Source organism: Mustela lutreola, chromosome 7 (genome assembly GCF_030435805.1).
Source record: "Mustela lutreola isolate mMusLut2 chromosome 7, mMusLut2.pri, whole genome shotgun sequence".
Lineage (NCBI taxonomy): Eukaryota > Metazoa > Chordata > Mammalia > Carnivora > Mustelidae > Mustela > Mustela lutreola.
The window spans coordinates 55,929,169-55,941,074 of NC_081296.1; the positions used below are offsets into that span (position 1 = coordinate 55,929,169).

An 11,906-nucleotide genomic window follows, 5' to 3' on the forward strand; every position below is an offset into this window, starting at 1 on the left:
AATCTTCTGTCGAACCCTTTACTCAGCTCTAAATTTGAACATCCACTGGATGTCATATATGCATCTCAAATTCTGTGTGTCGAAAAGAACTCTTCTTTCCCCACTCTAAATCATTTCCTCCCTTGTCTTCTCTCAATAAATGGTGGCACCATGTGTGCTCATAATGCCATTCATTCACCAGTACATTCTATCCGTTCTGCTCCAATGTGAAACTGTCCTTTTGTTTCTATCTCTACTGCTCCCACTCATCTTAGCCGTGCTTAGCCAGGACTAGTGATTCTCAAGTGATCTGTGGTGAAGGAACAGCTTTTTAAATTTTCAGTGCATCATGACCATTAATTTCGTGCTGTAGCTTTGCCATCTGAATTAGACCACAGAGAAGTGGTTTGATAATCTGTTCAATGAAATGAGCCCAGTGATGTCATACTGGGATGTGGCAGCCATGTCAAATGGCTACAAAAGTTTCTAAACTTACTCCAGATTCTCTAATTCTCTCCTCCTAGACAGGAAACAAAACAGTTCTCAGAGGGGTGCTGGTTTGCTGACCATACTTGAAATCTAACTGGACTGCTTGCTTCTGATCTGAATCTTATTCTCCATTTTCCACAGAGCCACCAGAGAGATCTTTTAAAGTGTAAATCTGATCTGGCCAGTTTCCTGTTTAAAATTTTTCAAGGCATAAAGTCTTTAAACGAGCAAGATCCTGCTTAATTTGTCTCCTGTTTGTCCACAGTCATCTATTGCTAGCCATCCAGTCCTTTGAGTTCCTTGGATAAGCCGGGATCCTGCTTCAGGGCAGTGCTCTTGGTGTAGACTTTTCTTTCTCCTGGCTCTTAGCACAGATGGCTCCTCATCTATGGATTTCAGCTAAAACATCACCTCCTCACAGTGTCATATCTACCTTATCAGAAGTGGCACCCTTCCCTCCTTCTGTCCTGGTCTGCCCTTTATGTGCTTCCTTGATAGCACTTAGCACACATCAAGAGATTTGTCTCTTTTCCCTGCTATAATGTAAGCTTCAGGGGGATATGCACCTTATCTGTCCTGTTCCCCTTTCAATGAATATGGATGAAGCACGAATGAATAGTCTGGGAAGGCTTCATGGAGGAGTGGGCTTCAAAGATGTCAAATAATTGAGAACTGCCTTACTGTGAAGAACTTCATTTCTCTATAAGATTTCTCTGTTAGATTAATCTCCTATGTATAAGTACATCCCCACCAGAAATCTTGGTGGGGATTAGCAGTTCTCACCGCCTTGTCACAGAAGGCAGTGCTGGCCTGGAAATGGTTGGGATACCAGTCAGCACCGGAGGATTGGGCAAGTTCCTCCTCTGGGTCTTGGTTTTCTTATTAGTAAGAAGGGATTTGTTCACAAGAACTTGGAGGTCATCTGACTGATCTATCAGCACTATTTTATGTGTATCCTTTCCGTTCTAAGATTCTTTATTCTTCTTGTGAACTCTATAGCTGTTTTACAGGGTTGGGGTAAAACCTTCCACGAAGTAAGAGTTAGTTGTGTGATCTTTTAACAAGTTATAAAATGAGCATAATAATTAATAGTATGTAATTGAAGGTAAGAATGAAATGATTCGCTGCCAGGCTAAGGCTAGCACATGTTGTGTTAGTGTATGTTTGAGTACTAATCTATACATGTCCCCTTTGTGGGGGGACAAAACTGCTAATTTTAAAAACCTAAGGTTCATGATAGTGATATCTGTACAGGTTGAATGTAAGGACAAGGGTATAAAACAGAAAAGAGGGTACTACTTGACAAAGGCTATAATCCACAATAAATTCTAGTGAATGCTCATGTAACAACAATGTTCATGTACTGACATTCGTGAAACAAAAGCTGTGACATTCAGGAAGGTTACAGAAATAATTGCAATGTCTGTAATTCAGAAAAACTAAAAAATAACAAAGACAGAAATAATTGAACTCCAGCCTCTGGACAAAAAGGACAATTTAGTTTACATGAAAATATATTCATATATACCTCAGTCCCCAATCAAATTTTCCAAGTAGGAGTTTGGTAATATTTTTGGTAATAGTGTTATAATAATCATATATTGATAGAGATTTGATAATTGAAGTACTGATTTTTTTTAAGGGTCACCATTAAAATTTATTTCCTAGACAAACTCAGATGAGATTATATTTACAGGTCATTTCTGATTTTAAGACAGTACACCAAATAACTTGATTTTATGCTGCTATGGCATTTTAAAAGAGCAAGTGGTAAATTAGTATATGGAGTAATGTTTGATGATTTTCACAAGTCTGTGACTGAGTCATGATGATTTTGATCTTTGCTGCCCCAAATCAGCCTGGGTCTGTGAAGCATTAGTGGACTTTAAACTTCTACATTTTGTTTATAAGGGGTATAACTTGAATTATGTCATGACTTTAAGGGTTCCAAGTTTAAAGACTTCATTTTTGGGGGGGCGTTGTCTAGATCTTAAATGTTCACTAAGAAACATCTGAATACATTTAAACAGATGTGTTTCTAGCTTAGAGTGAAGTTCCATTCCTATGCTTTTAATTTTTTTCCTTCTTCACAGACTCTGTATTCATTTAAACAAGTATTTGGCATTCATCCCACCCAGAAGGAGCTCTTTGATGTTGTGGCTAATCCCTTGGTAGTGAACCTCATTCATGGCAAAAATGATAGGATTATTGAAGCTTTTGTTACATTTTCTTTTTTGTCCCCCTCTGAAAAAACTTTTTTGGTACTTATATATTTGTTTATGTTTGGCCTTGAATTCAGATTTGTTAGGGTGGTATAAAACCTACTTTTTAAAATATTTTATTTTTATTTAAGTAGGCTCCAGCCTGGGCGTGGAGCCAAATGAGGGGCTTGAGCTCATCATCCTGAGATCAAGACCTGAGCTGAGATAAAAACTCGAAGCATTACCAACTGAGCCACCTAGGCGCCCATACAGCCTTCTTTTTGAGCTGGTTAATTTTAAGTGTTTCTTAATACAGTGAAGAAATATTAAAAGTGGAGGACTTTTTTTTTTTTTTTTTAATTTATTTATTTGACAGACAGAGCTCACAAATAGAGAGGCAGGCAGAGAGAGAGAGGAGGAAGCAGGCTCCCCGCCAAGCAGAGAGTCCAATGTGGGACTTGATCCCAGAACTCTGGGATCATGACCTGAGCTGAAGGCAGAGGCTTTAACCCATTGAGCCACCCAGGTGCCCCAAAAGTGGAGGACTTTTAAGATATAACCCAGTGTGACCTTCAACATATAAGTCCATGTGACTTGCTACATTGTAGGTCTCCTTTTCACATATGGTGTGACAGGAAGTGGAAAAACTCACACAATGACTGGTTCTCCAGGAGAAGGAGGTCTGCTTCCTCGTTGTTTGGACATGATCTTTAACAGTATAGGGTCATTTCAAGCAACACAATATGTAAGTGTAATTTTTTTTTTTTTTGGAGTTGTGACTGTATCACTTGAGGGCATAGGGCAAGAGACCTGTGGATACAGTAGTGTTAAAGGAAAACTAATACACTGGTTACATTCTGAAACCTTAAGTAGTAAATGTTTCTTATGTCTTAAGGAAATGTCCTATGTCATAAATATTCTTATGTCTTAAATATGTCTTAAAAATAATAAAAAGGTTTCTTATGTCTTAAATATGTTTTAAAAAAAACTAAGCTAAACTCTTAAAAAAATCATGGTCTGATTTTTACCCCCACTTCAGGTTTTTAAATCTAATGACAGGAATAGCATGGATAACCAGTGTGAAGTTGATGCCTTGTTAGAACGGCAGAAAAGAGAAGCCATGCCCAATCCAAAGACTCCCTCTAGCAAGTAATTACATTCAGTGTGACACTGGCCTAAGGGGAACTCTGTCTGATGGCTTTCTCAGGCATAGGGGATGACGAACATGAAGGGGAGCTGGTCTGACAGTTGACTGTAGTGAGATCAAAGTTGAGGAATGTTCTTCATTAAGTTTATTTGCTTAGTTCTGTTAGGTTTTGAGCACACGGTCCTTGAAATACTATTTAGAGAAGGTGCCACTTTGGGTGGAAGAGGGTAGAAAAGCTGTGTGTCTGGGAGGAGATGGCAGGTTCTGTTGGCTCACTACAAGTATGAATAGACTGCTTGCAGTGACAGGTCATTTAACTTAAATCTTTTAGTTTCCCCTTGGGATCGTTTACTTTTGATGCTGACTCCGTAAGAACAGACTTTTTGGCTTTTTCCTTTTTTCAGACAACAAGTAGACCCAGAGTTTGCAGATATGATAAATGTATAAGAATTCTGCAAAGCAGAAGAGGTTGATGAAGATAGTGTCTATGGTATATTTGTCTCTTGTATCGAAATATATAGTAATTACATTTATGATCTATTGGGAGAGGTGCCGTTTGATCCCATAAAGCCTAAGTAAGTAGCAAAGAGAGTCCCTTGTCAGCTGCTTAACCTTGGGGAAGCCACTTTACCTCAGTGAGCCTTAGTTTTCTCAGTGATAAAAGGTGATAATGCCTTTGTTTTCCCAATGAAATATGATGTGCATATATTTCATACACATAATATGCATAATATATCATGCAGTTGGTGTTCAATGCATAGTTTTATTCTTAATCAGATATGCAGCTATATTAGGGAACCAGTGGGTTAAGGCATCTAAGGAGAAGAGAGACCTGAATCCTCATCTTAGACATACTTTTGAGAACTCTTGGCCTTGGGGCTGTATTTTGAGAAACACTGTAATTGTGCAAGGAAGTGTCCTATGCATGTGAGTTCCCTGGAGTTATTTTTCAAGAACCTAACGCTTCATGTTGGGAGTTTGTAGCCATGTTAACCATCTACAGTTGGTGATCGCTATAGAGCGGAGCCCAAAGCTGTTGTCTGTACAACCGATACAGATCTGTCATCACTGATTAATGTGAAGTGACATCTGTAACATCATTCCACCAGAGTTAAAAGACAACTCCTTAGATTTCCTTGGGTCTTCCAGCTCAGACTGAAGAGGAATGAACAGCCTGGCCTCACAATCCATGTTTGTGCCAGAGAGGACTCTGGGAGTCTCATGTCCTATTAATATCTTGTTCTTAAGGTGATGGTTTTTTTTGTTTTTTGTTTTTTTCTTTTTTTAGACAGACAGAGATCACAAGTGGGCAGAAAGGCAGGCAGAGAGAGGGGGGAAGCAGGCTCCCCACTGAGCAGAGAGCCTGAGGTGGGGCTTGATCCCAGGACCCCGAGACCATGACCAGAGCCGAAGGCAGAGGCTCAACCCACTGAGCCACCCAGGCACCGCGATGGTTTTGTTCTTAAGCTAAATGCTTATCTTTAATGCTGTCTTTGTTAGGGCCTCTCAGAACATAAATAATATGAAGACTAACTGAACATTATTGGAGAAACAGCTGGATACTTAGAAAACCATTAGACTGAGAACAGGTTTAATTAAGCAATTTATAGATTACTTCCTTTCCCATTTGTTGTGTGTACCCATTTTCCTCAACTTTTTTTTTTTTAAGATTTTATTTATTTATTTGACAGATCACAAGTAGGCAGAGAGGCAGGCGGTGGGAGGGGAGCAGGCTGCCTGCTGAGCAGAGAGCCCCATGCAGGGCCAAATCCCAGGACCCTGGGATCATGACCTGGGTCGAAGGCAGAGTCTTTAACCCACTGAGCCACCCAGGCGCCCCTTTCCTCAACTTTTGTGATGATTCATTGCTACCAATCCATTTCACTTTTTTACACACATGCCACATTTCTGTTTGGTTTGTTCTAAAAGAGATTATTTTCAAAGAAGCCTCTCTTGGTTTTAGTTTTAGAAAAAAGGAAGACCGATAAATGTGCCTTGCTTGCCTTGTAACCTTTCTGGTAACTCTTGAATGAACTCACAGGGTGCATATTTGGCATCGAATTAAGAATTAATTGCTTAGGGTGGTTTTTAACCTTTTTTTTTTTTTTTTAAAGTCTTTTTAAATACGATGAAGAAATACTACAAGTAGAGGGTTTTTAAGCACCGACTCATTGTGACTATCACTACTGTGGACTGAGCCCGGCTGCTGTAATAACTTTCACCTTATTCCTTTAGTAAGTGGAACAGTTGCAGCATACCCATGAGAAACACAGATTTTGTGTATGTGATGACATTGACTCTTTTCTTAAGGAGAAAGGGTGCAGTTATGCCAGTGGTTGGCATCTGTGGCATGTTTGAATGTAGGTGGTTTTTCGTTGGTACTGCGCTGGCTGCTACCTCTGAGCCCCTCCCTGCTGCTTGGGGAATCTGCCCTGTACTGAATGATGGTGGCTGACACACATTTCCACCCCCACTGCTCACAAGACTAAGGCCGAACAGGCGGCACCCTTTCCATCCTTATCCTACTATGCAGATCAAAACTTGACCAGCCACTTTGAAAAGATTGCCACTCCTGGTGTATACCAAACTCTTTCTGAATTTGTCTTTTGCTGACTCTGATGTGAGAACCAGCTCTGTTCAATTTTTAAAATTAGGGAAATGCTAGATTTTGTGGCTTAACCTGTGCATGTGGTGTTGCTATATGTAATACTGTTTTGTTCTCTACTTGTTTAGTGTTTTGTGTGCTTTATTAGAACACAGTAGAGCAAAGCTTCTAGAACAACCTAGGTTCCTGTGACCCTGTTACAGTAACTAATCCTGACTGTATACCCTTATACTTACCTAAGTTTCCTGGTTTTTTGGAGCTCTTGCCTAGGCCTATTCCCATTGTAAGAATCCATGTCAGGTGGCCTGCCAGTTTAGTCCTAGTCTTAAGTTGAGATATTAGGATCTCATTATTTAGGAGACTGATGTCTTTCTTTCTCACAGACCACCACAATCTAAATTGCTTCGTGAAGATAAGAACCATAACATGTATGTTGCAGGATGTACAGAAGTACAAGTGAAATCTATTGAAGAGGCTTTCGAAGTTTTCTGGAGAGGTTAGAAACCAAGTTAAAGTTAGGAAAATCTGAAACAATAAATAAAATCCTGACAGTTGCTACTGTAATTTGATGGCAGTATTATTTAGTAGAAAGCATGTATCCTGTAATGACTGAGTTCAGGTTTGATCAATGATGTCTCTGTCATCACAGGCCAGAAAAAGCGATGTATTGCTAACACACATTTGAATCGTGAGTCCAGACATTCTCGTAGCGTATTCAACATTAAATTAGTTTAGACTCCCCTGGATGCAGATGGAGACAGTGTCTTACAGGTAAACTTGCACTGTGTGGAGTTTTTCTTGTTTTAACTGAACTGTTAGTTTTTGGAACTTGAAATAAATCAGGGAAGTTTGACTGCAGTGAAGACTATTCTAGAATTATTAAGTGTGGGTGATGACTTTTTAAAATTGTTCCATTAAAGAGTATAGTTTTGGGAAGCTGGCTATTGAATCTAAGAACCTAGAATTGTGCTGTGAAAAAGGTTTACAAATCTTTATAAATCTCTTTAATAGAGGAGATAAAATGAGTATGGGTCATTATTTTATCTCTGAAGACTCATTTTTTTTTTTAAGATTTTATTTATTTATTTGACAGAGAGAAATCACAAGTAGATGGAGAGGCAGGCAGAGAGAGAGAGAGGGAAGCAGGCTCTCCACTGAGCAGAGAGCCCGATGCGGGACTCGATCCCAGGACTCTGAGATCATGACCTGAGCCGAAGGCAGCGGCTTAACCCACTGAGCCACCCAGGCGCCCTGAAGACTCATTTTGTATGTGGGAATTCAGTTAATGGTTTTAAAATGTCAGCGGTTAACTTTCCAGGGTAGATGACAATTCTAAATTGTTCTTCTTTCGGCTGATAGGCCAGTAGGCCTTCCATCTGCAGATCATCTTTTACTGCTGGGCCTGTCATACTACAAGGCTTACATCAATTAGTAAAAGCATTTGCGCCTGAATAGGAATCATTTAATAACTTGTTATTAAAGTGTAATTCCATTTGAACCTCATCATGAAGGTTTCCACATGGCATGATGAGATGGTACGGCAGCATACTGGAAACCACCAGAATTCGAATTCTGAGTCCTATTAATTTGTTAGCTGTCTGACTGTTAAAATCCTCTGTGAGGATTAAAGCAGGCAATGCACGTAGAATTCTTAGGCCAGTGCCTGACTTTATATATAGAGTAGGTACGCATACTAGCTAGAAAACGCTTTTAAGTCAAGCCTCCATATATACTTCCTGTCCTTTGAACACATCTAATATTACAAATCAGTTATGTGCCTCTTCATTTTTTATACAATTAGAGTATTATGAAATTTTTCACAATTATAAAATTGTTAAGTATCGGTTATAGAAGAATTTAGGATAGGCCTGTTCTAGAGTCACTACTTAGCAGACACAGATTGAGATCCTGCAGTGAGGTGCTGTGCAGGGTGCTAGAGATGAGACCATTGATTGAGAGGCAGTCCTTGCTTTCACGGGGCTTAGAGTATAATGTGGAAGACCAGACAACAGGCAAGTCATCGAGACTATCATGAGTATACTGAGCTTATGCTTTTAGCAGACTCTTCCACCAAAACCTGTATCCTTTGGCCCTACAGTTTTGTACTGTGCAAATGTGATATTTATAAGACTTAATAATTTGTTGATTGGAATATATTTGAAAAACACTGTAAACCAGTTATACCTAATGTTATTGTATTTACGATCTTCTCTTCAGGAAAAGGAACAAATCACTATAAGTCAGTTGTCCCTGGTATATCTTGCTGGAAGTGAATGAACTAGAGAAAAGCAGAAGGGAACAGATTACATGAAGCTGGTGAGCACAGCATAGTACTGGTTTATTGCTACAACTTCCAAAAACTTGCAATGCCAGTCTGTCACCTGCTTATTGATAGGTGGTTTAAGCATAAATGTCTTCAGTTTTGATAATCTGAGGTTAAGTTTAGTGGTCATTGCTGTTCCTTTAGTAATGTTGGTTTGGTATCAGTATATTATATATATAATATGTATATATTATGTATACTATAATATACATAATATATGTAACATATATGTGTGTATTCTATGTTATAGTATACTGACTTTTTTTTTTTACAAATATATTTTTTTAAGATTTTATTTATTTATTTGACAGAGAAATTACAAGTAGACGGAGAGGCAGGCAGAGAGAGAGGAAGGGAAGCAGGCTCCCTGCTGAGCAGAGAGCCCGATGTGGGACTCGATCCCAGGACCCTGAGATCATGACCAGAGCCGAAGGCAGCACCCTAACCCACTGAGCCACCCAGGCGCCCCTAGTACACTGACTTCTTGAAGAATGAGGATAAGTGATTAAAATAAATATAAAGCAAATTATATTCATATTGTATCTATTGCCAGTAAAGCACCACATCCTTAAACTTAAGTGATTTAACAGGTATTCCAACATGCATACTGGTGAAAATTGGCTTCTGGAAATGGGAAAACTTTGAATACAAAAGCAAATTGGAAGGAAATCTATGTTTTGTTTTGTTTTTTTAGTCTTTCATTAGTGTAGCTGTTTATGTTATGGTTTACCCCATAGCATGTACGGAATACGTACTGTGTGCCAGTATTTGAACATTCATTTAGTCTGAGGGTGCATGTGAGGGAAAGTTTAGTGGGGAAGTTCATGTAGTTGACACTTAAATTGAGTGAGCTATATGCAAGACAGGGTTAGAGTTATACTTGACAGTGGAGGCAGCCACTTGTAAACTGAGAGAATATGGCAGGGTCAAGGTCACTGAAGTGGGAGGGTATGGATTATTGACCCATGACAACTGAGGCAGCAAGGCCATGAGGACTCATCTATCATGTTAAAAAGTCTAAATTTTGTCCTAAAGGAATAATGGTGATTGCCAGTTATTAAAGGACTAATGTGTATCACAGTATTTACTATGCATGGGCTTGATTTCTTGATTCTGACCTTTCAGGATTATGATACCCATTTTCAGATGAGGAAATGGGTTGGGAGAGTTTACGTCAACTTCCCAAAACCCGAGCCTGATTTTTAACCCTGACTGGCTGGATTTTCAACGCTTGTGTCTTTCTGCTGTTATGCAGCCTCCCCTGAAAGGAAATGAAGAATTAGTCTTTCAGAAAGGTTGTTTTCCCATATAGAGAATTAATGTACTGAGGCAGGCCTAGGGATAGGAAAAGCAGCTGGGAGCCTTTTGGAGTAATTCAGAGGAGCAATCATGTGCCCTGGACGCAAGGGTGGGAGAAAAGGGAGAGCTGGTTAGGAAGTCGACCTGCATGTGGAGAGGAAGCAAGAGAGGAGGGCAGGTCCAAGATTGTGGCTGAGGAGAAAGCAGTCTGAGGTGCAGATGTGGGTTGTTGAAGAGTCTGTTGGATGTGTTCAGCTTAGCCCAGGGGAACTGCCTAGTCACTGGATGTACACACATTTGGAAGGAGAGCGATTTGATGGGAGGCATATAAATTTAGGTTTTGCCAATATTATAGAAGCAACAGGGGAGATGAGATTATTCATGGAGGACACATGGGAACAGGCTGAGGGCAGAGCCTTGAGGAACAGATGCTTGAGGTAATTGACTGAAAGAGCCTAGGAAGGAGAAAGAAGGTGGTAGCCACGTGAGAGGACAAAAAAACCTCCTCCACATTGTATGTGTATTTAAGATAGAGAATCTGGGATCTAGATCGCAAGAGGAAGGATTCACCTTGATGGGGAGAGGGTTTATCTCAGTGGAAGAAAGTAGAAACTTGAGGGTTCTGATGCTTTGGGAGAAAACCAGAAAGGACTAGCAGTGTTGATATGGATGGGCAACAGCTGAGATAAAAACGAGGGCATGAGCAGGGGAAGAGGAGACTGTGGCTGGGGCACAGGATTCTAGAGGAAGTGCAGTTCTGAGTGATAAAGGTTCAGGGTGTGGGCATAGCTGTGCAGCTCGCATGGTGAAGACAGACTGACTGGAGTTGAGGGAGTGGGAGTCCTGGCAGCACATTAGAGCAGTCCTCACAGACACCAGAATGACCCAGGAGCAGGCATGCTGGGGAACATGGAAGGGCAGCAGCTAAGGATTAGGAGAATGTTGCTGGCCTCTCTGCTCACCATCCTTATAAATGTCAGGCTTCAGAAAACAAGCAACTTTTACTTGTGCTGCAGGGGGAAGCACTATCCTTCTGACAGGATAATCCTGTGAATACTTTTGGGGGGGCACCCAGGTGGTTCAGTCAGTCAGCCATCAGACTTTTTTCTTTTAAGATTGATTTGTTTTACACCTTGGCTGCAGAATATCCCTGAGTGAATGACATAAAATATGTAGAATTACAAAGGAAGCTGATTAGATGGAAATGTGTTTTTAGAAGTTATTATTAGAGGGAGAGGCAGAAGCAGACTTCCATTGAGCAGGGAGCCTGATGCAAGGCTTGATACCAGGACCCAGAGATCATAACCTGAGCTGAAGGCAGATGCTTAACTGATTGAGCCACCCAGATGCAACCCTTCCCTTTTTAAAGTAAGCTTCACGCCCAGCATGGAGCCCAAGGCAGGGCTTGAACTCACAACCCTGAAATAAGACCTGAGCTGCTATCAAGAGGTGGATGCCTGGGGCACCTAGGTGGCTCAGTTGGTTGAGTGTCTGACTCTTGGTTTCAGCTCAGGTCATGATCTCTCCTGGTCCTGAGATCAAGCCTCACGTCAGGTTCCACCCTCAGCAGGGAGTCTGCTTGAGATTCTCTCCCTCTCCCTCTGCCCCTCACCCCACCTGGACTCTAAGACAAATCAATCTTAAAAGAAAAAAGTCTGATGGCTGACTGACTGAACCACCTGGGTGCCCCCCCAAAAGTATTCTTAAGGCACTTGTCATTGTAATAATTTACATGCTTCTTTATTAATGCCTTAATTAAAGATGTATCAGTAGGTCTTATAACTATGTAATTTCAAAGTAGTGATGAACATAACTATCTGTAGCACTGTAAGGTGCTGTAAAATTACCTATGATTCAGGGACA

General features: G+C 40.4%; 1 protein-coding gene across 2 annotated transcripts in view; it reads left to right on the forward strand.

Annotated features, from left to right (window-relative positions):
- Nucleotides 1-9,239, forward strand: part of LOC131835991 (membrane progestin receptor gamma) — a 94,266-nt gene extending 85,027 nt beyond the window's left edge. The window contains exons 10-11 of one of the 2 annotated variants that reach the window (XR_009355447.1): nt 8,639-8,737; nt 9,056-9,239. The gene's annotated coding sequence lies outside the window, so the exon portion shown is untranslated. Of the gene's footprint in view, nt 1-8,638; nt 8,792-9,055 lie in introns of those variants that run through there. The other variant, XR_009355448.1, reaches the window with a different exon arrangement.
- Nucleotides 9,240-11,906: the final 2,667 nt, after the last annotated feature.